Here is a 24,500-nt window from a genome sequence, read left to right on the forward strand (position 1 = left end):
TATGTCTTTGTTCCCTTCTAATATAAACAGAATTAGCTGTAATCAAAGGTAATCTCTTTTTATTTCAGTTAAAAAGAGAGATCAATGAGATCAGCATTTCAGGCCTTTCATTTTTTTCAGATGCTTTTCCAGGGGTTTGATTCTTGTTCAGCACATAATTGCGTTGTTTTATAATGAGATCTAAAATTCTGGTTCACTGTGAAAACTTCACTGATCAAAGATTGTTTACAACATTGGTACCATAGAAGCACATGGTTAAAATTATTGTGCTCTGAAATCTATTGACAATTCTGATGACCATAATAAAAAGCTTGTAGAATTAACACAGTAATACAAGAGCTATCAACAGAATTGAATTAACTACCCTATGAAAATGTAAGAGTCCAAAATAAAAAATAAATATGGAATATGAATATGATGTGCATATTATTAAAACTGTTTAACTTGATTATACATGCAGTTTAAATGGTATTTTCTTTCATAACTGCCTATAGCAGAAGTTTAAAATTACCCATGCAAGTTAAACATACAGTAGTCTTTGTTTATTATTAATAGTAGTACTAAAATAACAAAATGTTTCACTTATACAGCATTTTATAGCCAAGGTTTTCAAGGCATTTACAAACATTAATCAATGGAGCCTCACAAGGAGATAATAATAAGGCATCAAAATGTTAATGCCAAAATTTTCAAAAGCAATTTTCAATTTTGCATGTCTCATTTTTGAGGTGACTAGCTTTAGACATCCAGGGTCTGATTTTTATAGGTGCTAAAAATATACAGCCCCAGTTTAAGCCACTGGCACTGCAAGTACTCAGCATCTCTAAAACACAAACTCTGAGCGTTCAAGGTTGGACAATCAAAATTACAGGACACTTCTGAAAATTTGTGTCACAGTGACTTGTACATGTTCACACTGCTAATCAGTGGCAGAGCAAGAAAGAGACTTCAGAATTCCTGACTCCCAGTTGGGTGCTCTAAACACTAGACTATTCTGCCTCCATTCCAAAAAACTAAAATAAAAAGTAAATCTACTATACTCTTAGCACGCAGAGGAGCCACATACCCATTATTATTTCAACTACTTTAATTCACCTGAAATGTAGTTTTGTGTGACTCACTATAATAAAAAATGCTTTTCATAATGCACCATTTTATAATCGGAGAATAGTGTTCCTCTATAGTGATTGCAACCTTTCAGCAGATGGCATTTAGCTACAACCCAGCAGGATGTGCAATAACATATAAAATTACCTTGTTTGCTTCAGTGCCTTTTTTCTTAAGAAATGTTGGTGCTATCCAGAAGGCCACATCCAGAGTTCTATAAAAAATGTAATACCCCACATTAAACTAGGACAAATTATATTGCCTGCCATGCAGCCTGAGACTAAGAAAAAATCATATTTGCACAACAAAACCAAAAGTGAGTGTCGTTAAACTATCACCATTGTTTAGAAAGAGAGTGAAAAGTTTGGAAAGCAGACTCATAGCCCTAAACTCACTAGGAACCTCATCCTAAAACCACTGAAGTCAATAGTCCTATTTACTTCAACGGGCTTTGGATCAGGCCTTATAAGAATTAGGATGACTAGAGAGTCCTGGGAATAGACTTTGAATCAGATGCCAGGTAAATGTTATCATGTTTCATTGTTATGGGGATGTCCTATCAGCCATATGGGTCTGCTGAGAAGAGTATACAGAGACCTACCAGTGTCCAGAGCAATACTGTCCTTTGCTTTTAGAGGGTCAATCTATTAAGTGCATCACCGGGAAATCATTGTCTGTAGATGGCACTCATCAAACTACAACATACCCACTGAGGTATGCCACTTTGTTTTGTTTATAACAACAAAATTCAGTCAACCTAAGCAAGTGCAATAATTGATTATGTAACTCACGTGTGATATGCTAATTTTTGCAGTTATATGGGCACTTTTTCAGGCATAGCTCTCAAAGCACTTTGCAAAGGAGAGTAGGTATTATTATTCCATCTTGTGGAAGGGGAAACTGAGGCACAGAGACATTAAACACCTTGCCCAAAGACACAGCAAGTCAGTAGCACAGCTAGGAGTAAAACCCAGTTCTAATGGACTACCAGTCCTGTGTTGTAGCAGTTGCTCCACTCTGCTGTGATATCTACCTGTATCAAGAAAACATATTTTACAGGGTACAAGGTATATGAATTTTGTGTTATCTTCTCAATCTTTTGCTATTCTATTTTTTATAGTTTGGCCTCATCCTTATGTCATTTTTCCTTTTCATTAATTAAAAAGTTAGCATGCTTTTATTGAATTGTTAAAAACAACAAATCACACAGCACCTCGGGCCAGATTTTAAAAATGCAGATAGGTGCCTAGTGGGATTTTCAAAAGCACCTAAACAGGTTAAGTGCCTGTTTTCAATGGGAGTGAGACACAGTCCTGCTTAGGCACATTTGAAAATCCCACTAGGTGCCTATTTGTATCTGTCAGTGTCTAAATCTTTGAAAATCTGTCCCATCGTTGTTATAATATAAAAAGGCAATTTAATTTTGTAACAGCTTGAGGTAAAGTTAGCAGAGTCCACTAAGATTTTTAAAAGGTGTGAAGTTAGTCATGCCCATAGAGAAAAATAAATCCAAATAGATGGGTATTTCAAGCCCCACAATTCAACATTACTAATAAGTCTCTTGGAATAAGTAAGCATCACACATTTAGACATACCAGTGTCTCATGGAAGTTTGCACTTTCTTGAAGTATTGGGACCAGCACTCCTCAGGGCATCTACAATTCAGAGGGCTTTTGCTGGGGAAATCCCAAAAGGTTTGGCAGCTGGGAGGAGAAGCTGCAGGACTGTCACTGAGGGGGGGAATCTAGCTGAGGCTGGACAGCCGGAAGGGGGTAACTGCAGAATTCTGAGTGGCTGATCAATAGATAGGGAGGAGGATACACAGCTGCTATGAAGCAGGTGGGAAGTTTATGTAATGTGCAACTTAAACATTTGTATATGACCTGAGATTAAACATAAGAAATTTTAGGCCACAACTTGGCAAATCACTGATACACATGCTTATTGGGGGCCTTAATACAAAAGGAAAATGTTAGAGAAAGTTATGAACATCTTAAAGAAACAATTTGAAATGGAATGACTTGCATAAGCATAAAGTTAAGGCAAATGATAAATAGCTTGATTCTCTGTGATCTTGCCCCTTAAGTAGTCATATATACCTGTGTAAAGATGGAGTAAAATTCTACCACTAGTGTAAGTCCCTAGAGAATTCTGATTTGGTCACATGTTCCACTTGCTTTGCACAGGTGTACAAAGGTGTAAGGCAGTGGAGAATCAAGCCGAAGGATTCTAGAATATTTTCAGAGGCAATAGTTGGACAAACTCAAGAGGTAGGCAAATACCTGTCTTGGCTAGATCAATACCAAATCCATTTTTTCGACCTTTAGCCCGCCATTCATTTCTTTTATAAATTTTGTAATTCTTTTCAAAGAACTATAAAAAAGGATAGCATGAAATTCTAAATACGCAGAAATAAGTCATTATTTTATTGTTATTTTGTTGTTTTCTTATTCCATATTCCACTGATGATGGAAACACCCAAATAAAGTTCAGGAAGTAATAAAAGAACAGATGACAACTCACTCTTCAACATTTATACTAATAATAAATAATATTTTGCATTCAAGTATATAGTGCCTTTCACCGGAAGAACTCAAAGCACAAAGTATAGTGGTGGGCAATTATAACTCCTGTTTTTAAAATGGGTAAAATGATGCACAGAGATATAAAGTCACTTGCCCAAGGTTACTAAGGGTGACATGCACCCCACCCTAGTGTTGAGTCACTGGATCCTGCAACCCCTTCTCTAGCTCACCCTCTTTGTGGCTTTGCATGCTGGCTTGTCAAGGGTCACTAGAGACCCCTTCCACTGGGTGCTGAGGCTAGACAGGCAAAGTTTGTGGTGCTGGGCCACCCTCAGTCTCCCGCATAGTCTCTATGCATACTTTGGCTTAAGTGGCATAGAGGTCCACCACAAATGGATCTCACCAACAACAGGAATAGAATCCAGATCTCCATCCCCTGCTCTAAGCTCTAGAACTGTGGTCCCCAAACTGTGGGGAAAATCCTGGGGGCCACAGTGAGGCCCAGGCCAGCGCCCATTGGGGGGGCAGAGAGGGAGTGACACCCAGCCCCACTCTGCTCTCAGCTCTGCTCCGGCTCCACCCCCGGCCGCAGCTGCAGCCCCCATCCCAGCCGCCGGCCCCCACTCCCAGCCCCTGCTCTTGGCTGCCAGACCCCAGACCCCACTCTTGGCCCCCAGCCCCCAGCCACTGGCACACTGCCCCCACTCCCAGCCCCGCTCTCAGCCCCAGCTTCAGCACCCAGCCCAACTGTGACTCCGCTCCTGGCCCGGGGGAGCACGGACACATTCCATTCCAATTCTCAAGCTGTCAGTTACTCAATACATTGACACAATCTTTAAAAATACAGCCAGTTCCCAGGGCCGGATTAAGGCAGGGGCTTTTGGGGCTGCAGCCCAGGGGGACCCTGCAAAAATAAATCACAGGCAGTGATCTCCAGGGAGCTCAAGCTGCCTGGCCTGGCCCCGCACTGCTCCTGGAAGTGACTGGCTGCTGGCACATCTCTGCGGTCCCTGGCGGTGGGGAGGCAGCTCCGCGCGCTGTCCCCGCCCCCAGCACCGTCCCCACAGCTGCAGGGGCGGCATTAGCGGGCGCAAGCAGCACACAGAGACACGCTGTTCCCCTCCCCCTAGGGGCATGCAGAGACATCCTGCATGCATCCCAATCCCCTGCCCCAGATCAAAATCTCCCTCCTGCACCCCAATGCCCTGCCCCAGCCCACTCCTATGCCAAACTCTCTCCCAGACCCCGCACTCCCTCCTGCATCCCAATCCCCTGCCTCAGCCCCCTCCTGCACCAAACTCCCTCCCAGGAAAAAGACTTGTTTACAGGGACCCCACAAATCTAATAGCCCCATGCCCACAGGAGAGTTAATCCAGCCCTGCCAGTTCCCAGCACATCACATGTTCTCTTGCCACTTAGGTGTCTTCTCCATGTACTCCTCTCAACATATGGAGGGCAAAAATGTCACTGATTTCATTGTAGAGTTAGATGACACTAAGATTACAAGACAAGGGATCCCTTTGTCAGTAACTTTAGCACTCAGTTTATCCATGAAGAAGTGTATAAAACATAAGCTGATAGTCTTCACATGATGTAAAGCCAAATTCTACTCTCAAATGTGCTTAGATGGTTCTTTGTGAGTTTAGGATTAGTAGCACACATCCTAAATTATACATTAGTCCTAAGGATCCACACATATCTTCCACTGATTCTGCTGTCCCTGACTCTGAAGGCATAAGTGAGACAAGTACTGAGACATTCAAAAGCAATAAGGAAGTGACAAAGTACAGAAGTTAGAAATATCCCTCAGTTTAGATTTATTTTTCCCATTAGCCATCTCAAGGATAAGGAGGGTTAGTTCTGCACAATCTCATAACAGACAGGAATAGCACCAGCATCAAAAGAGGTTCCTGATCATCGCAGTTTTATTTTAAAATAATTTGAGTGCAACATTTCTGTAATGAAAGTGTGAGTTTATTTCAGGGAGATTACAGCTATCCTGATATGAACAAATTAAAAATAAAGCTGTCAGGGGAGCAGGTTTTGCATTTAACACTACTCAGTTCAGTTAAGCTATCTAAAGGTTCAAAAGATAAGGTGCACAGGAAATATATCAGAAAACAAAGATAGGTGAGTTTTGACTGAAGACCACTCAAAAAACCCAATTACCTTTCGATCTGCTTGTGGAAAATGTCCCAGTTTGTTCCCAAGAATGTTTGCAAACATGTAAAAATATAACTGAGTTCTCTCTCAGTTCATAATAAAAATGGAAGAAAATTGTAAAATAATGGTCCAGCAACAGTATGCTCTGCACTGAGCAGGAGAAACCACTTCAATCTCAGAAGCCACTTCTTTTCTCCTTAGTCGAAGTGATGAGGGAGGAAGGGGAAGGAGTCTTGTCTTACTCAATGGGAGAATACGCAGACAGGATCCAGTGATGGTCCTGACTAATTCTGCTCAGCCAGAAAAATGATGGAGTAATATCAGACTGCACCAAGAAGCTAAGATAGTTCCTGCCTCTCTCTCAGGACTTCCAGGGCAGCAAAGCGGGTTATACTTACACAGGGATGCCAACACTCAGAACCAAATGGCAGTGCCCAGTTCTTGTCATGTTAGGGTTTCCCATGATTGAAGGAATTGAATGTGTAAACTCCCTGGGCCCCAAATATTACCTCTCTTCTCTTTGCTGTCTCTCTGCCATGTATCACAGCAACTGGCCATCAGCACCCGCTTTCATTGTTAAAAACAACAATAAAAGGGCATATAAAGGTTTAAATAAGTGAATTCTTGAGGTTTTAGGAGTGGTTACATGTTGGATTTATCACCCCTGACAACAATAATCTTTTAAGAAGACCAATCAAATTCTTTAAAAAAATCTTTCCTTTATTTTAGTTCTTTACTCTCCCTTTCAGTGTCCAATGCTGCCCTCATTACTCAGACAAAAGTCACTGAACTCAAGGTCATGCCCTCAAATATGGATTTTTTAAAACCTTCTCCCCTTTGCTGTCTTAAAACATTATTGTATCATTTTAATTCAGATAACAGAGCCAGTATTTTTAACAATATTTCTTTCAAACCTTTTTCCCCACCCTTTTTTCCCCTTTTTTGTAAGTATCCTTGGAATAGCTCATTGCTATTGGCTTTTCTTCCTATTAACCCTACTCATTTAGTTTCAGTGTCCTTTTAATTTATCTGCTTAGGAGTCTTATAGACTTTTTCAGGAAGGAGTTTCTTTTGCAGGATTGAGCCCAAATTCTGGCCCTTGTTGACAGTTTCAGCTGAGACACCAGCATTTGACTGGACATGGAAACTGAACTACACTCTCATTTCTAGAATTATTCCCTTCAGGTTACAGATAAGGCACACTAGTGGGGCTGTGTTTTAGAATACACAATGTTGCTCCTAGATTTGTGGTTAAACTAAAATAATGAAGTGCTGGTAGAGTCTCCCTACAGTATCACATATACTGTGAAAGCAGCAGTCATATTTGCTTTCAGTTTTGGCAGCTAATATGACTGCAGTGAATTTACAGATCTTAGTAGTACTGGGCATAGGGGTTATTTAAGACTAGAGATATTGCTGCGGAGGAGAAAAATAGACTTGGTATCACTTATGGCACTACTGACCCTAATCTGATCAAGTGATTAGTAGTGGCACACTTGGGAATTCTGACGGCAGTTCTGTCCCTATTCCTCCTAGTGGGTGTCACCTTCATGATAAGGCACCTACAGAGATCAAGCCAGGATTAGCAAGAGGAAAGCAGCCATCAAGAAGATAAAAGCATTCTCATTCTTTTAACACTGTTATATGGGAATCTGAAAAAACACTGTGGATTCTTCTCACCAACACTGCTACTCCCGCTATAAAGAGCAGTCAGAGTATTCTCTGTCATAAAGACTAATTGTACAGCATAGCTGGAGTCTGTATTCACAGCACCCTCACATCCAAAGGTCTCTATGCTTACGACTAAACTATTCAGCTGGCTGATTGTCCCATCTCCCCTCAACAGTAGTGTAAGGATAGCAGAGATCTGTGTAAACTCCTAGAATAAACACAACTGTCTCAGTTTCAGGCTTGGTAAACAATTTTTTGGCAGGATGGTAGCCACACACACACACAAAAAAAAACTAAACAAAAAAGGCAGGAGGATAAAAAAAAATCTCAATTGGTATAGAAAGAAAGATGTATCTGAAAATGATCTGTGAACATACAAATTATAATAATAGGAAGAATACTTTGCATGTATTTCTCATCCAAGAATTCAAGTTACGACTGCATTATTTAGATATTTTTTATCTTTTATCTTATATGTTTGGAAAAGATACAGATAAAATGTGTTTAATTTTTTTTTAAATTTCATGCAGGTATAGTTTACTTTCTCTTTTGCTCAGAAATTATCAGAACACAGTTCCTTCTCTGGTAACATTAAGCCTGGGTTAGTTTGCAGGTAGGTCGACCCAATAGAAATATTTTTAGCAAAGTTTAGTTAGATACATAATTTAAACACAAATGATTACAGCTACTTTTCATAAAGTTACTAATTTTTAAATAAACGCACATATTTGTACAGGACCACACAGACACACACTCCACACGCGTTCACACCACATATCCACAGACACATATGAACGCACAATCCACACTGATGCACGCTCGGCTCACACCACGCTACATACATACACGCCGCAGACGGAGGCAGACACGCCTACACACCTGCGCACGTACCCAGCCATGCAGACACCCAATACACGCCCGGACATGAAGACACACACGCATTTGCACCTAGACACAGGGCGCGCATCCACATAAACACGCAGACACGCACTTGAAGCACTGACGCTGCCCCGGCTCTGCGCCTCACTCCCCTACCGCGTCCTGGGCTTTTTCCTGCGGCCGTCGGAGAGTCCCAACTTGGGTGTCGGCTGAACCTGCGCCGTCGGCTACTGGGCTGGGGTGCGGCCCCTGCTAGCAGCACGAGAGCCGGGGACGGGACTCCAATCGCCCGCCCCGGCAGCCGGCGCACTGAGCAGGGACCGGCTCTGCACGCGCCCTCCTACCCACCAGAGCGCAGCGTGCGCCTGAGCGGAGCAGGCGGGTTCCTCCCGCGCGCCTCTCCCTCCAGCCTCCTGTGGGGGAGCAGGGGATGCTGCTGCATCAGGCTGTGGGGAGTTCTGAGGGGAAATTCCCTGTATCCCTCACAGAACCACACTCAGCAAAACCCTCCACTCCCTCCTTCCTCCCCACCCACTGACTGAAAATGATCCTCCTCCAAATGGGGGGATTCTCCTCCCCCCAAACAATGGGAGTGGCTTGTGGCAGGCCTGGCAGAAGTGCTACCCCCTCCTCCCCATCCCACACACTCTTGAGGGGTCTGAACCCTCCAGACTCATTACAGCATTGGCAACCCACTGTTTTTAGAAATGCTAGACCCCACCCATGCATGCTCCATGGGGAAGCACCTTAGACCCATGGGAGGTGCCCTAGGGTTGCCAACCCTCCAGAATTGGCCTGGAGTCTCCCGGAATCAGCATTGATCTCCCGGTGACCATTGAAAACAATCCAGGAGATTTTAATAGGATATTTTACAAAAATGACATTACAACATGTTTAGGGTTACCATATTCAAACATTTAAAAAAGAGGACACTCCACTGGGCCCCGATCCCGCCCCCGGCCCCGCCCCAATCCCACCCCTTCTCCGCCCCCATTCCAACCCCTTCCCCAAAGTCCTTGCCCCAACTCTGCCCCCTCCTCTGAGCACCCCGCATTCCCCCTCCTCCCTCCCGCTCTGATCTTGTTTGGGGGTTGCTAAGTGCTTCCCTGCTCCCCACTTGCCCCGCAGCCCCTATGCCCTTGCCTGCCCTACTCCTCCTCACCCTGCAGCCTCTGCACCCCCGCCCCTGCAGCCTCTGTGCCCCCTGCTCCCTACTCACCCTGCAGCCTCTGCGCCCCCTGCCCCTGCAGCCTCTACACACACACCCCCGCCGCCTGCCCTGCTCCCCCCGCTCACCCGGCAGAGGGAGAAATGCAGGCTCCACGTGGAATCAAACACAGCCGTGCTGCTCTGTGGGGAAGGAGGGAGCGGGGGAGGGGGAGGGACTCTGGCTGCTAGAGGCCCTAGTGGCTGCGAGCGGCTTTCAATCAGGCCAGGCGTCCAATCAGCCACGCCGCACTCCGCATGAGGGGAAGGGGGAAATCCCGGACATTTCTACTTGATTAGAAATCCCCCACAGACGGCCATTTAACACTGAAAAAGCTGGACATGTCCGGGGAAACCCGGACGGATGGTAACCCTAAACATGTTGGTGGGGGGAGAGATCTCCCAGAATAGCTTCAGTCAGAGTTGGCAACCCTAACCACAAGCCAGCCAACCCACCTGCATATGGAGGGCAACATCTACAGATGCCACCATCTCACTCTCAAAACGCTCAGTGCTTACAACTGAAGGGGAACCAGGCCTACACTTTGCCCCCATTCTGAAGGCCAAGGAGAAGGGAGAATTGGAGGGGACCAAAAAGGGCAGTCACAGACAGGGAAGAAAACTGGAGAGAGGAGACAGTCTATGGGGGGACAGGTGGAGGAGAGTAAAAGGGAGGTAGAAATGGAACTTGAGAAGGGAATCTGTTGTGGAAGAGATTGCCTAGACTGAGAAAAGAAAGAAAGGGGGGAAAGTGAGGAGAAAGACCAATATCAGAAGAGAAAACAAATATCAGGAAGAAAAATAGGTTTGAGAGAAACATAAAAGGGATGAAAAATGAAGTTGCGTGAAAACCTGGACACTGAAGAAGAAAGAACAAATATTGTTTAAGAATATCAGATAGTAGAAAAGGAGAACAAACTAGGGGAGCAGTACCTTTTGGTAAAATTGTATGGAAAGTTTGTTTTTTACAATAGTTTAGATTTATCATTTATGGGTGATTTGGTTATTTGTAGCAAAAAACAAAAATCTTAATTTTTTTCCAACTTCGGACAGGAAAGGGGGGAAATAAATTTGAATCAATTTGGCAGCTATGCAAGCAGGAGAATTTAACCTAAAATAATAGCATATCTCTAAAAGTGCTCTGGTTATTGCCATGGTAACACTGTCATTTTAAACCCTTGTTTTCAGGCACATATGACTTTCTCCAAAATTTCTCCTTTGAACAGAAATTTCTCCTGTTTGTCTTTATTACCAAATGAAAATTTGGAGGGACATTTGATATAATCCTCTTTGGCCCTTTTTGACATATTTGAACATAATCCCCTAGTGTTTTTCATTAATTAAAATATTTCTGAACTGCTATTCCAGAGAGGATTTTTAAAATTTATTTATTTATTTATTATATTTGGTCATCCCAAAATTTTAAACTCACTATGTACTTTGTCCTCATTTAGAATGTGAGAGCTTTTGCCAATCTTAATAAATTTAGCCCCCAGCAACCCTGATTTCAAATTACACGTTTGTTCAGGGCACAGTACATAGTTGGTAAAACAGCATACAAAAGTGGATTCATATGTGTATTTATTTGACTGTGCAATCATACAGGCCAAATTATACACCAACCTCTTTGCTTTTCTTTAAAGTAAACCAAAGGCAAAAAACGATGTTAATACAATCTTATCCTTGAGATTTTGCAAACACAAAATCAGGAAATTCAAAGTTATGATTCCTGGCCTTCTTCAGTACCCCATAACTCACCCATAATGCACAGATAAGGCATATAGTTAGCATCATGTACAAACTAATATTACAAAATACTAAATATTTGCAAGGAGGAGCTCCAGTGCATGTGAGAAACATAATTTTGATTTGATTATACAAATACATTGGTACATTAACTTATTATTGTTACTGTTATTATTTTGCATTTAATTATTTTGGCAATTGTAGTTTAGTTTCAATTATGTGATAATACATCACAGTATACAAGTAAATGTGCTGAAATACACTGAGGTAAAGAAAATGAAAATGTAGTCCGGAAATCTCATTATAGCTTCTGTTATTATTTGAGAACTGGAGTATGTGTGGGGGAAACTTAATTTTGTTACACAAATTACTGAAGTTTGATCCTATATTTCTTATGTACTTGAAACACCTATTGACTTCAGATGGGTGCATAAGGGTGCAGAATTAGGCACAACATGCACTGATTAGAGAAAAGCCAGTTAGTGTGTAAAATTCCACTCTAATTTATTGAAATGTAAATTACAGTATTACAAGTCATAACTGCTTCATCCATTGTGCTTTAAATTAAGGATTCCTGGGGTAGGCAAAAAAGTGATTGTGAAGAAGTCAGTCCTAAAGTGGAACTGTATGGAGGCGCCACTCAAGTGCAGGAGTCTGCCCATATGAATCCCATTGCAGGATGGGGCCTCAAATGGAAACTTCTAGAAATGTTGCTGCCCTTTGTGTAAGTTTAATGAAAAAGATACATTCCATCAATTTTTCTTTTAGTTTATATGAAAATTACTGTCACACACCATGTAAACTATTTGAGAATAGAACCGTTTGTATTCCAACAATACTTAACTGATGTGGGTTGAAGCACCAATAACAGCTGTTGTCAACAAATTATTTTATATAAAGAAAAGTCATTACTTTAAATGACAAGGCTGATAGTTTTTAGATGCAGCAACATTAAAAATAATTTTGATAGCTAAAAATAAAGTACAATTAAATGAGGAAAAAAGTAAAAGAAATATAAATCTTACTTGAACAAGTAATCATGTTTCTAGGTTTCACGTGCCAGTTCCAGCAGGGAATAGCAATTAAAGATACTATTACTCACACAGGTTAACACTATTGTCTTTTTGTGGGGCTTTTTATTTAGTCTGTGGTAAATGGTTACATTTAGTAATCAGAGAAATACAGCTCTTCTCATATGGGACACGTGCCAAGCAACTAGAAAGCATCTTGATGGCACTTTAATTTCACATGGCAATTTAATCTGCAACAATTACCTATTTAACCATGTTAGCATTAAACTAATACTGTTACTGCTCCATTTATGATTAACAATGAGTGCAAAAGGCAGTAAAGTTGGTGTAGGCTATGAGCCACTGAATGTTTTACTTTTGGTGTATATTCATTGATATTGGCAATACTTGGGGTCTAATCCTGTACTGCTTACCCAGGCAAAACTCCCATGCATCTGTCCTTTTTTTCATTAACAGATTGATGGAAGATTTGTGCTTTTTATTTATGCCACCCTTTTTCCTAGATCATGTGAACCACATTTATGGTTGATTTTGTTACTGGCCTTTACCAGGTCAGCAAAAATCATACAGAGTTCCATTTTTGTTTATATATTTTTCCATCTGCCAACCCACAAATAATATGTGCAATGTAACATGTTCAGAACAGAATTAATAGCCTTCAATTTAGGCAGGATATAACCGGCAGAGGTATGCTTCCTATAATGATGAAGAATTTCTGTAGGTGTCTGGCTGGCTGAGGTCCTGCTGAAATGATTAGTTTAATGCTGCTGCGATTTCATTGTAATTAATTATGCGTTAGGGCATCTTGGATAGATTGTGACGGGATCCCCAGGGTACAACTTGGAACTGTGGGACTGCTGTGCTCCCTTAACTTTCCAGCCTGGGCTGTCTCACACAATGCTATCCCATCCCATCTCCTAGAACTGGAAGGGACCTTGAAACGTCATCCAGTCCAGCCCCCTGCCTTCACTAGCAGGACCAAGTACTGATTTTTGCCCCAGATCCCCAAGTGGCCCCCTCAAGGATTGAACTCACAACCCTGAGTTTAGCAGGCCAATGCTCAAACCACTGAGCTGTCCCCCCCAGGCCAGTGACAAGCAGCAAAACCTTTCCAGACATTATGATCACTCAGCCAGGGCCGGCTCCAGGCACCAGCGTAGCAAACAGGTGCCTGGGGCGGCCAATGAAGAGGGGGGCAGCACCTTCGGCCGTTTGGCTGCAATTCGGCGGAGGGGCCATCACTCCCTCTCGGAGCGAAGGACCTGCTGCCGTAGAATGAAGCGGCGGTAGAGCTGCTGCCGCTTGCGATCACAGCTTTTTTATTTTTTTTCCTGCTTGGGGCGGCAAAAACGCTAGAGCCAGCCCTGCACTCCTGCACTCAGCCATCAGCATGTGGAGCCCCACACCTAGCTATATTGCATGAATACTCCCTGAGCCACTCATGAATCACACAGAGAGAGGCACCAGCCAATCACCCCAGCCACCAGCCTTGCACCCCAGAAATATACCATCTTACATTGCTCAAGACTCCCATGGATAGTGCAAGCTCATTAATTAGTTTGCCACTTTGTGAAAGGAAAGTGGACATACCAGCCTTCGTAATCTGATCTGAGATTCCCCAGGCACTTCAACCAAAAACACCCTGTTTTAGGTAACATATAAAAACAGATTCATTAACTACAGAAAGATAGATTTTAAGTGATTATAAGCAGATAGAGAGATAAAGTTGGTTACATAAGAAACAAAAATAACTTCTCAGTCTAAATTTCAAAGACTAAGCAAGATTTGAATCATCCTAATAGAGGTTACAGGCAGCTCACAGTTCAGCACACCGGCTGGATTCCCTTCCCAGCCTGGGACCAATCTCTCCAGTTCAAAGTCTGTGTCTTCCAGGTGATCTTCTAGTATTGAGATGGGAGAGGAGAGGGGTCAAGTGATGATGTCACTTTGAGTTACAGAGTGTCACATAGGTTTTTTAATTATTTAAAATATAAATAAATCAGCCTATTAAGAAGAATGCTTACTGAGATATTTAGAGAATGCAAAAAGAAGAACAGGAGTACTTGTGGCACTTTAGAGACTAACAAATTTATTAGAGCATAAGCTTTCGTGGACTACAGCCCACTTCTTACTCTGAAACCTGTCATTTAGAGAATGCTAAATCAAGGCAAATATATTGTTTTGGGGGTTTATTACAAATAAAAAACTAAGCCCATGTTCATCAAAAAGATTAGTTAAGGATAAAGAAATTTACCAGTTAAGCTGAGCTCAGTTTTTGGTGACCAGTGGGTCCAATTTTAAGTGAACATGGCCAAATTTATGATTTTACATCTAATTTATACAATAGTCATGGGTGCCAATGACTGGATGTGAAACTGGGTTATATTTAGTGAGATTCAAATGGAAACTCAGGAGTGCAAGCCCACAGGGTGTTTGAGCAGAGAAAATGCCTGTGCTGACTCTTGCAAAGCCAAATTTCAGGTAGCTGTAGTTGTAAACTATGCAGTGGCAAAGCTGAGTGGGTTTGTAGATTGCTAAAAAAATACCATCTTTGTCAAGGTCATCAGAGAAAGAGAACATCAAAAATAACATTTGTAGGTGCAAATGGTGGAGGATAATTGAGTTTATTTGTATAGCTCAGTAGTCAACTTGCTGAACTGAGACCTTTTCACTGAGCTAGGACATATAGTCCTAGTACAACATCTTCTGCCAAGACACTCTCGTGTTCGTGATGTATTCCATTTTACAGAAGAAAGATACTTTTCCAAATGGCCATGCTGAATGTGATGTTTCATGCAGATTTAACAAACATAAATTACTGACACTTCTGTTTTTTGCCAAGAATGTGAAAGTTAAATTTTAGCTTGTAAAATATGCTGAGCCATTGTTAATATAACCAGTCTTTTTTTGCAAGGTCATAAATTCTCAGCCAGAAGCAAAGGAAACAGATTTTGGTTTTGTTGGCCCCTTCAAATCTGTAATACCACATTTTGTTCAGTGAAAATCAGCCCCTTTTTCTAAACGGTTTCTTCATTTTTTCTAACTTGAATACAAATGAAATAAAAATACAAAGCAGGATATTGCAAAGGTAATTTTAATACTGCAAAAATAAAATATATACTACAAATATTGAGGGACTACTGCCCCAAAATAACAGTAGAAGATAATGACCATATAGTAAGACCAGTGGGTCAGATTGGGGAGGAAATGATGCTATTTTTGTTCTTAAAGTCTTAGAACAGCTGGATATTTGTTAAAATGATCAACAGTGAAATAATTAACAAAATTTAAAACTTTAAATTGTCATTAGGCTCCAGAGTCAATACTCAGCTGAGCTGAAAGGGGGTTGTTCACAGCTGTGAAAGAAATATTGCTTCATTTTTTTCTGCCTGCAGACACTAGAAGGCAGCACTGCATTGATTCATATTGGTAAGGTTTTCTTTATAAGTAAATAACTTTTTAAAAAATAAAATAAAGCTTAAATCATGCAAAAGTTGATGGGTTGGTATTTTCAAAAGCACTGAAGTGATTTTCATTTCAATGGAATTTGTTCTTCTAAGTCACTTAGGAGCTTTTGAAAGTCTCAAGTGAGCCACAAGAGAATTTCTTGTACTATGTATTCACTATTACTGGCTCAATCTGATCCTGAAGTAAAACTCTCCTAATTATAATAGAGGTTTACATTTCAACATATGTCCAGCATGGCACCTCCCAACTTTAGACTTGCTGTTATCTTAAACTGTTGCAGTCACTCAAATTTATTTGTGTAATGGATCTTCTGGAATCCCAGTGCAAGGTGCAGCTTTGCACTGCCCCACAATTGAGGCTTATGGCACAGATGCTATAAGTTGTTGCGTACAGGTACTGCTGCACAGACACCCATTACATGGGGATCTGAGTGGCTGCATGGGTCCACCCACAAGCAACAACATGCACCAGGAAGGCCTACTTTTATATGATACACCTCTACCCCGATATAACGCGACCTGATATAACATGAATTCGGATATAACGCGGTAAAGCAGCGCTCCGGCGGGGGGGCAGGGCTGCGCACTCCGGTGGATCAAAGCAAGTTCGATATAACGCGGTTTCACCTATAACGCACTAAGATGTTTTGGCTCCAGAGGACAGCGTTATATCGGGGTAGAGGTGTAGTTAGTAGATATATATCTAGGATTTTTAAATGTAAGAAAACAGCCACATTTCAAATCAGAAACCAATTCTCTGTTGAAACATTTATGCTCATATAAAGGTCATAAACTCCTCAAACCTTATTCCTCACGATTTTAAAACATACAGTAACATATCACTAAGGCTACACAGTTAAATAGTCAGCGGTTTGTAACATTGTAGGGTTAATGTACTATGAAAACCTACTTTTTTTTAATTATTATTTTTTATTTTCTCACTTTTACAGCTGGGATTTTAAAAGGAGCCCAAAAGAGTTAAAACCAGCTCCCATTGAAAGTCATTAGGAGCCAGATTTTTAAATGTATTTAGATGCCTAAAGATATAGATGAGGGGTAGTGGGATTTCAAAAGTACCTAGTATTATTTACAAAAAGAACAGGAGTACTTGTGGCACCTTAGAGACTAACAAATTTATTAGAGCATAAGCTTTCGTGGACTACAGCCCACTTCTTCGGATGCATATCCGAAGAAGTGGGCTGTAGTCCACGAAAGCTTATGCTCTAATATATTTGTTAGTCTCTAAGGTGCCACAAGTACTCCTGTTCTTTTTTGCGGATACAGACTAACACGGCTTCTACTCTGAAACCTAGTATTATTTAGAAAACGATATTTTTCCTGTTACTGGTCTGCACTGGTGCCCTATGAAACAACGCCTTGTGTGAGAAAAAAACAGATGGAGACTTAATTGGCTTACACCAGTGTCTAAAACTCTAACAGACACAATTGAAGTGCACATGCCAGATTTGATTTGCTCTCAAGTTCAACTGTAATTCATAATTTTCTCCCGGCAGCCAATGGAATCAAGAGGCAGAAATGTATTGTGTTTGTAATTTAAGTACCACTTATATTCCTTTTAATAAGGTAGACAAGAAAACACTTTATTGATATAATGGAGCAACTCTCAAATTCATTCAAGCTGCTGTACAGCTACACAGTTCTTGTCCAGTTATATGAGTCTCTGGCTGACAAAAATGGCACCCACCTGCCTCAACAGGTGGGGAACTTGATGAGGCTAGTGGTGAAAGGGGACAGTCCCAGAAGCAAGAGTGGGAGACACCTGCTGAGGGACACCAGATAGCTCTTCCACCCTCTTGGAATCTTTGGCACCCATTTGCTAGCTGGAGGCGGGGGGAGGGGAGCTGGCCAAAGATTTAACTTGGAATAGGAGCTATGGGGAGCCTCTTCCAGCTCCATTCCAGCAGCCCCACCCTAGCCACCCTGAACTAGTAATGGGAGCCTGGCCTGATGAATACTGCGGGTCTAGCTGATTGCCCATTTGGGGATCAGAAGGGATCTTTTTCTCCCATAAGCCAATTGGCAGAGGACCAGGGAGCTTTCACCTGCCTCGCAGCACCTTCAAGCCACAGTGGGTTAAGCAGGAATGTGCTTAGTATTTAACTCAGGAACTTGGTTGTGTTAATTCATCACAACTTGTGGCTGGTTTCCAGTGCAGTTAAAAGGATAAAATGAACAATTCCCAGAGGTAAAAGACCTGGGATTTTGGGGATAGGCTTTGGTCTCATGGGCTAGAGTGAGATGTTGTGTCCCTCCTGGGCAGAGGTCATACCTTAGAGCCATAGACGATGTGTTGTGGGGGCATGCAGGATCAAGTGCCCCCCACAGATTGCTGCTTGGCCTGCCGGGGCGGGGAGAGGGAGAGGGGCTTTGTCCTTTTCCTGCTGCGCTTGCCAGCGGCATGCTTGGCCCCTGACCCTGGCAGCCAGGCCCAGACGGGGAGCGGGAGGGGCGGGACCAGCCACTTCTCACACTGGGCACTCTGGGTTGCGGCTCTGTGTAGCGCAGCAGCTGCCTGAGAGAACCTGGCTGGGGCGGTGGTGGCGGGCCGCCCCGTGCCCTGGTCCAGCTGCAGGGGACAGGGCGGAGCGAGCTGGAGCCCCCTCTCCTCCCCCCCGGACTCGCTTGGCCCCTGTCCCTGGCAGTCAGGCTTGGGTAGGGGGCAGCCCACCCCCGCCACCCCAATCAGGCGCTCTCAGGCAGCTGCTGCGCTGCGCTGAGCCAGCGAGTGGGAGCGGCCAGCTTCAGCCGCATGAGAAGCGGCTCTGTCCGGCTCTGCAGGCAGGCCCGGCTGCCAGGGAGAGCGGCTGAATGTGCCGGGGCAAGGGGAGCACAGCGGGAGAAGAACAGAGGTCCCGCCCTGGAGGTAACGTGGAGCGGGGAGAGTGCGACAGCCCCGGGCTGGGTGCAAGGCAGAGGCGGGGGAGTTGTGGAGCAGAGGAGACACGCGGGGCGGTCATGTGCCCCCCCACGGGGAAGCACGAGCCGTCTATGCTGGGGCCCTCGCAGGCCGAGGTCCCCACCCTTCTGCTCTTTCTGTCCTTGCAAGGGGGGAGGGTGGTAGGATTCAGAGAGCTGAGGCCTGGGGGGCATGCTGAGGAGCGCCTACCCTGAGTTACGGGTTGTATGGTAGGAACCCGCACTGGAACCAATTAAATGCCTGGTATAGCAGAGTGTGGGGGTGGGTGGGTAGCGCCCATTCCCTCTGTTAACGCTTAATGAATGTTGCAGCCTGACACTTAATATCCATCCATATGTCTGTCCTCATTTTGACACCGTGTCTGCATCACTAAATTCAGTACAATACAAGAAATGTTTGTACATCATGAATATGAACAAGGGTTCTTGTGCTGCATACTATAATTATTATTTTAGCGTGCCCAGAAGTGAGCTAGGTTCTTCACAGTACAGAACTCATATATTCTGTTAATTTAAATGTTTGATGATTCTTATACAGTATAATGTCAGGCTTCAAGTATTGACATGCACAACATTTTTCATTACTGAGGAAGTGGATTGGGAAGGATTTATTTAATATACAAAATGCATGTATATATATAATCTTACCTTTAAAGTGTTACTGTTAAATAATTATTAATTATATATTAGTCATAATTAAAAATTAAATACTTTAAATGTCAGATTATATACAAGGGCAGGAAAAATTACTATGACAGGAAGTTACTCTGTCACAATGTGTGTGTGTGTGTGTGTGTGTAACATACTCAGATACAGCAGCATGGTTCACTATAATGTGCGTGACAACCAGAAAGTGAAAAGGACTATGATGTGAACAGAAAGTGAAGCTGACTAGTCTAGTTTTCTTTCCAAGCAGAGTAAAATCAGACCTGTTAAGTCTCAGTGTTACCAATTCTTGTGATTTTTATTGCAAGCCTCACAATATTTGGTAGTTTTCTTAAAACCTGAAGTCCTGGGGTCAGTTGATTAAATGAGAATCTCTATTTTGTTTTTTGTTTTGTTTTTTTTAAATTAAGGTAAGTTTCTATTCCTCATGGCTGCAGATAAAAGCTTTGAATAGTGAACCTCAGAAACTAAAAAATCAAAAGGCAAATAAAAGAACCAAACTGTTTTAATCTTAGGGTTGGTAGAATTTGATTTTTTTTATAATTCTGACAGATAATATCAATGTGTAATTTAAGGATTTTTTCTATTTTATTTAAATTTCACAGTTGCAAAATATTATGGATTTTATGTATTTTTTCCATTTTTATTTATTTAAATTTTCACAGTTGAGGGAAATTATGGGGGAGAGGGCCAGACAATTACTTATTGACAGACTGAGATTCAAAAAATTAAAGCTTTATAACCATTAAAACACAAATTTATCAGCATCACATGTCAAAATAAGCAACGTAAATATCCTTAAATCAAATGCTAATCAGTTTTCTTACTTTGCCTATCGGTATATTTTGATTATTATTGATGGAAATATTTTTGTTGGTTTGCGTGTGTATGGTAAAATCAAGGTTTCCTGACATTTACCAATAAAAATCTAATCTTTTCACGCCTGATTATTTTAAAAAAAAACCTTATGAATTTTTAAGCCAATCTCAAGATTTTGAGGGAGCATAACTCATGACTCGTTAACACTTGGGGTTGGCAAAACACACTGTCCTGGTTTCTCTAGGAGATTTGCAATTTCAAGCATGCTCTTCTGAGCTGCCTTAATAGCCACCTTTTCAATTCACCAGTCAGGAGGCCAGGAGAAGCCTCATGAAATCAGCTCAGAGGCTCTGTGCTCTGGCAAAGCCATTCATTACTGTGGCTGCTGAGCAGAACAGGGCAGGCTCTTCAAGCAGCCAGCCAAGGGAACAGCATGCTAGAGAGTGAACAAGATTCTGGCTCCTTATTTCCCAGCACCTACCCCCTGGGGAGGAGGGAGAAGGAAAGACCCTTTGCCTTCCCTCGCCCCCCCCCCCCCCATTTCCACTCCCCCCCAGTGTTTATGGGGAACTGCAAAGCTGATCAAATCTCTGAAAAAAAAAAAAAAAAAAAGATGGAATTGGGGGGTTTATGACAAAAGCATGAAATTTGCCAAAGAGACTTGGGGCATGACCTAATAAAGATTTTCAGATATGATCACATTGCCAACTAATGCCATATTAGCTGTGGCAGCCATTTTAACAACATTTTAATAATTGGCAAATAACATAACATACTCCAACTATAAAGGGATATAGTCTTGGTTTTGCTTCAATGTGACCTTAAAATTGGTGTAAGAACACATTTTGTACTAAATTTGATTGTCAATGTGGTCTTGGCAGAATGTAATCACCTTTCCTTTTTTTTCTTTCAGGTGCTGTTTTGTGTGATGCTGCCTGGTGATTGGATACTATCAACTGTACACAGTAATGAAAGATATTAGATTACTATTGGCTATTATTAATATTTCATATATGTCAAAAAGATAAACTTCTTTGAGAGCCAGGTCCATCTAACCCTCGGCATTGACAGTCAAGTCTGCAAGTGTGCACTTCAGCTGCAAGACCAGTGCTTGTTTGGAAAACTAAGTGCAGGGAACTTAGTGGCCCAAGAGGCAAAGTATCATGCAAGATGTTTGGTGTCTCTCTACAACAAAGTCAGGGAGAAGAAAACTGAGCAAAGTAACACAGAGAAGCTATTGCATGCGATTGCCTTTGCTGAACTGATAGCATACTTTGAAGAGGCAAGACTGAAAGAAGATGTGGCTCCAGTCTTTAAACTAGCAGACCTCACAAGGCTCTAACACTATAAGCTATAGTAGAATAGCGAAGGGTAACGCTGGCTGGGTGCATTCCGAGTACTGAACTAAAAACTCATATCCTTTCACACAGTCCAGATCTCCAAGCACACAAAAAGGACAGGATGTGCTCCTTGCCTTCAACCATGATGTTGGACATGCCTTCCAAAAAACATGTGAAGACGACTGACAAAGAAGCACTTCACCTATCCCAAATAGCAAAAAATATTCAAAGTGACATGTTTCAAATGAACACAGTTTACTGGATCATTTGACCCAGGATGCCAAGCAGAATCTGTGCCTGAGTCACTGATGTCCATGATATTGGATGGTCCAAACATTAAAACTCAATCAGAACAAGTTTCCATTCGTCCAGCTACCCTTACTTTGGCACAACTATTGTAGTAGAACAACAACATCAGTCACTGTGAAGGAACAGAAAGTTTGCACCACAACAAAGCTTTAGAAATGTCTTTACCAGTCTACATTGGTTTAACACTTCATGCACAGACATGAAAAAGTGAACTAGTAGATACATTCTTTAAACTTGGATTGTCCACCTCCTATGACAGATGTTGGCTCTCTCTACCAGCATGGGAAAAAGCTCATACCAACACTTTGAGGATGAGAATGTAGTCTGTCCTCTAAAGCTTTGTGGTGGTCTGTTCACTACTGCAGCAATAGACAACATAGACCACAAGCCCAACTCCACCACAGCAACAGACTCCTTCTCTGGAACTAGGATATCACCTTTTCAGCATCCCAGTACTCAGGTGGAGGGAGCTGTGCAAGGAATTTCCACCCCGGACTGTGAGACTGCAGCATCAGTGAAGAAGACGATCACTTCCTGAGTTTTACAGTTATCCTTCCATTCGTCTTGAAGATAACTAATGCTCCCATCCCTGCCACAAATGTTGAAATCAAGATTGACTGCTAACTGATTACCCAAGCCCTACAAGAAGAATGCAGGTGACTTTAACAAGTAAGGCAAGCAGCAATGGAGATCAAGACATTTCCCGGGCAGCTTACCTTGCCAGCAAACAGCCAGTGCCAGATTTTGCCTCGGCCATCACTGCATTTCTTCTCCTCTTTCCAGATGACTCCAAGTCTGTGGCAATGATTAATCACACCCTGGATGTGATAAGGAATGCTGTACACCACATAAAGTCATGCCAAGTGCCAGTGATCACTGTAGATGATCCTCTTTTCACCATAACCAAACAAATATAATGGACCAGGCCTTCTGGGTATGGAGAAGACAAATTTGTCATTATGCTGGGTGATCTTCCTCTGGAAATGGCAAGTCTAAATCTGATTGGAGATTGGCTAGAAGACAGTGTATCGACAAAATCCCTTGTTCAGGTCAAAGTAGCCTCCCCAGGAATGGCTGACACCTTCTTGAAATTGTCTCATGTCACACATACTAGGAATGCCCACCAAGTAACTATCAGCAGTCTCTACATCTTTCTCCAGAATGCACACACGCAGTATACCCAAGATCTCGGGGAAGATGAGGTCCCCATGGAGTATAATAAATGGTGTGACAAGCAAAAACTAGAAAACCTACTGTTCCACTTCTTGCATACCACACTTCAACTGGAGCTTCTTGTATTGACCTATGTGCTGTCAATCTGCCAGGCAAACTTTGCTCTCTACATTGAATGCCTTGGAAAGCTGTCACCCTGGTTCTTGGCATTGAGTGCCTGTTCACCTCTGAGATATGGTAAGCCTTCACAGAGTGAATCCAGACACAGGTAGAGAGTTCCTAAAGAGAAACTTCACAGTTCACAAGACACAGAATGTTTTCTCTGCAATCACACTTGACGAACTTAATGAACAAAATAATGCTGTAATCAAAGCGGGTGGTGAAGCTGTTGGTCTAACACAAAGTCTAGAGGCCCTCAGCACTGGATGATAGCAGGACCAGTGGTGGGCAGGTTGACAGGAGAATTTTAAGCTGCAGAAGAAAGAGGAATCAACAGAAAAGGGTCTAATACAAAGCACTGTGAGCAGGTGAAAGGTGTCCAGGCATCTTTTGCAGAACACGTCAAGGCACTTGGTGAGGTCATAGAAGACATAGACAACCCCTTCTCAGAAGAGAGTGTAGACTTTATTAAACTGGACACCAGAGACATTGCAGATCCTGCTGTGATTGTCTCTGTTAGGGAATTTGAGAAGATTAGGCAGCAGCAGCACACCACTTTTGTAACAGAGAGATTGCAAGACAAAACCAAACCATTCACAAAGACTGTCAAGCAAAGTGAACTCCACTTGTTTACCAGACTCGTGTAAGGGAAATCTCCAAGACCAAATTTCAGCTCTTCTCCTTGAAAAATGTTGGGGAACACGACATTTCAGTATCTTGAAGACTATAAAAGATTTTCTTGATTCTTAATTTGTTTTAGGCTGAATGTTTATGTAAGCTGCCTTTTCAATCTTTTTGTGACAGAGCAATATCCTGTTATGCATAGATCAATCTGAAATATCATTATTAGCAAAGAGGAATGTAACTTTCTGTTCATGAACAGAAACTTGTAAACTTATTGTGTTATTTTTCTATGTAAATAATATTTTTGTAAAAACAACGAGGAGTCCAATGGCACCGTAAAGACTGACAGATTTATTTGGGCATAAGTTTTCATGAGTAAAAAACCCACTTCTTCAGATGCATGGAGTCAGTATGGAGTTTTAGTTTAGTAAATATTCTCTGGTGACACACTACAGAGCATGTTAATTCTTAATATTTTTGTATAACCTCAAACCATCACAATTCATTGCTTTAGTTTGTAGGACACATAAGACAATAGGACTATAAATATATAAAAATAAAAACCCACTGGGATGGTTTCATACCATAAACAATCAGAAATCAGAAAAACATCAGTAGAAAAAATACATTCAGAATTTAAAATTGCTACTATAGTTCACGAGTTCACAATGGCCCCAT

General features: G+C 42.1%; 1 protein-coding gene and 1 long non-coding RNA gene across 15 annotated transcripts in view; one reads left to right on the forward strand and one right to left on the reverse strand.

Annotated features, from left to right (window-relative positions):
* The window catches only part of LOC128835124 (polyamine-modulated factor 1-binding protein 1-like), a 99,865-nt gene extending 91,064 nt beyond the window's left edge, over positions 1-8,801 (reverse strand). For 11 of the 14 annotated variants that reach the window (XM_054024528.1, XM_054024521.1, XM_054024522.1 and 8 more), the window contains exons 1-2: positions 8,502-8,801; positions 1,255-1,321 (exon numbers count right to left, since the gene is read on the reverse strand). The gene's annotated coding sequence lies outside the window, so the exon portion shown is untranslated. Of the gene's footprint in view, positions 1-1,254; positions 1,322-8,457 lie in introns of all 14 variants that reach the window. The other 3 variants (XM_054024517.1, XM_054024519.1, XM_054024518.1) reach the window with 3 other exon arrangements.
* A 9,510-nt stretch (positions 8,802-18,311) lies between these two features.
* LOC128834079 (uncharacterized) lies at positions 18,312-24,274 on the forward strand. Its single transcript, XR_008444382.1, has 2 exons — positions 18,312-18,679; positions 21,131-24,274. It is a non-coding gene; the product is annotated as an uncharacterized LOC128834079 (long non-coding RNA).
* The last annotated feature ends 226 nt before the right edge of the window (positions 24,275-24,500 follow it).

Source organism: Malaclemys terrapin, chromosome 3, assembly GCF_027887155.1.
Source record: "Malaclemys terrapin pileata isolate rMalTer1 chromosome 3, rMalTer1.hap1, whole genome shotgun sequence".
Lineage (NCBI taxonomy): Eukaryota > Metazoa > Chordata > Testudines > Emydidae > Malaclemys > Malaclemys terrapin.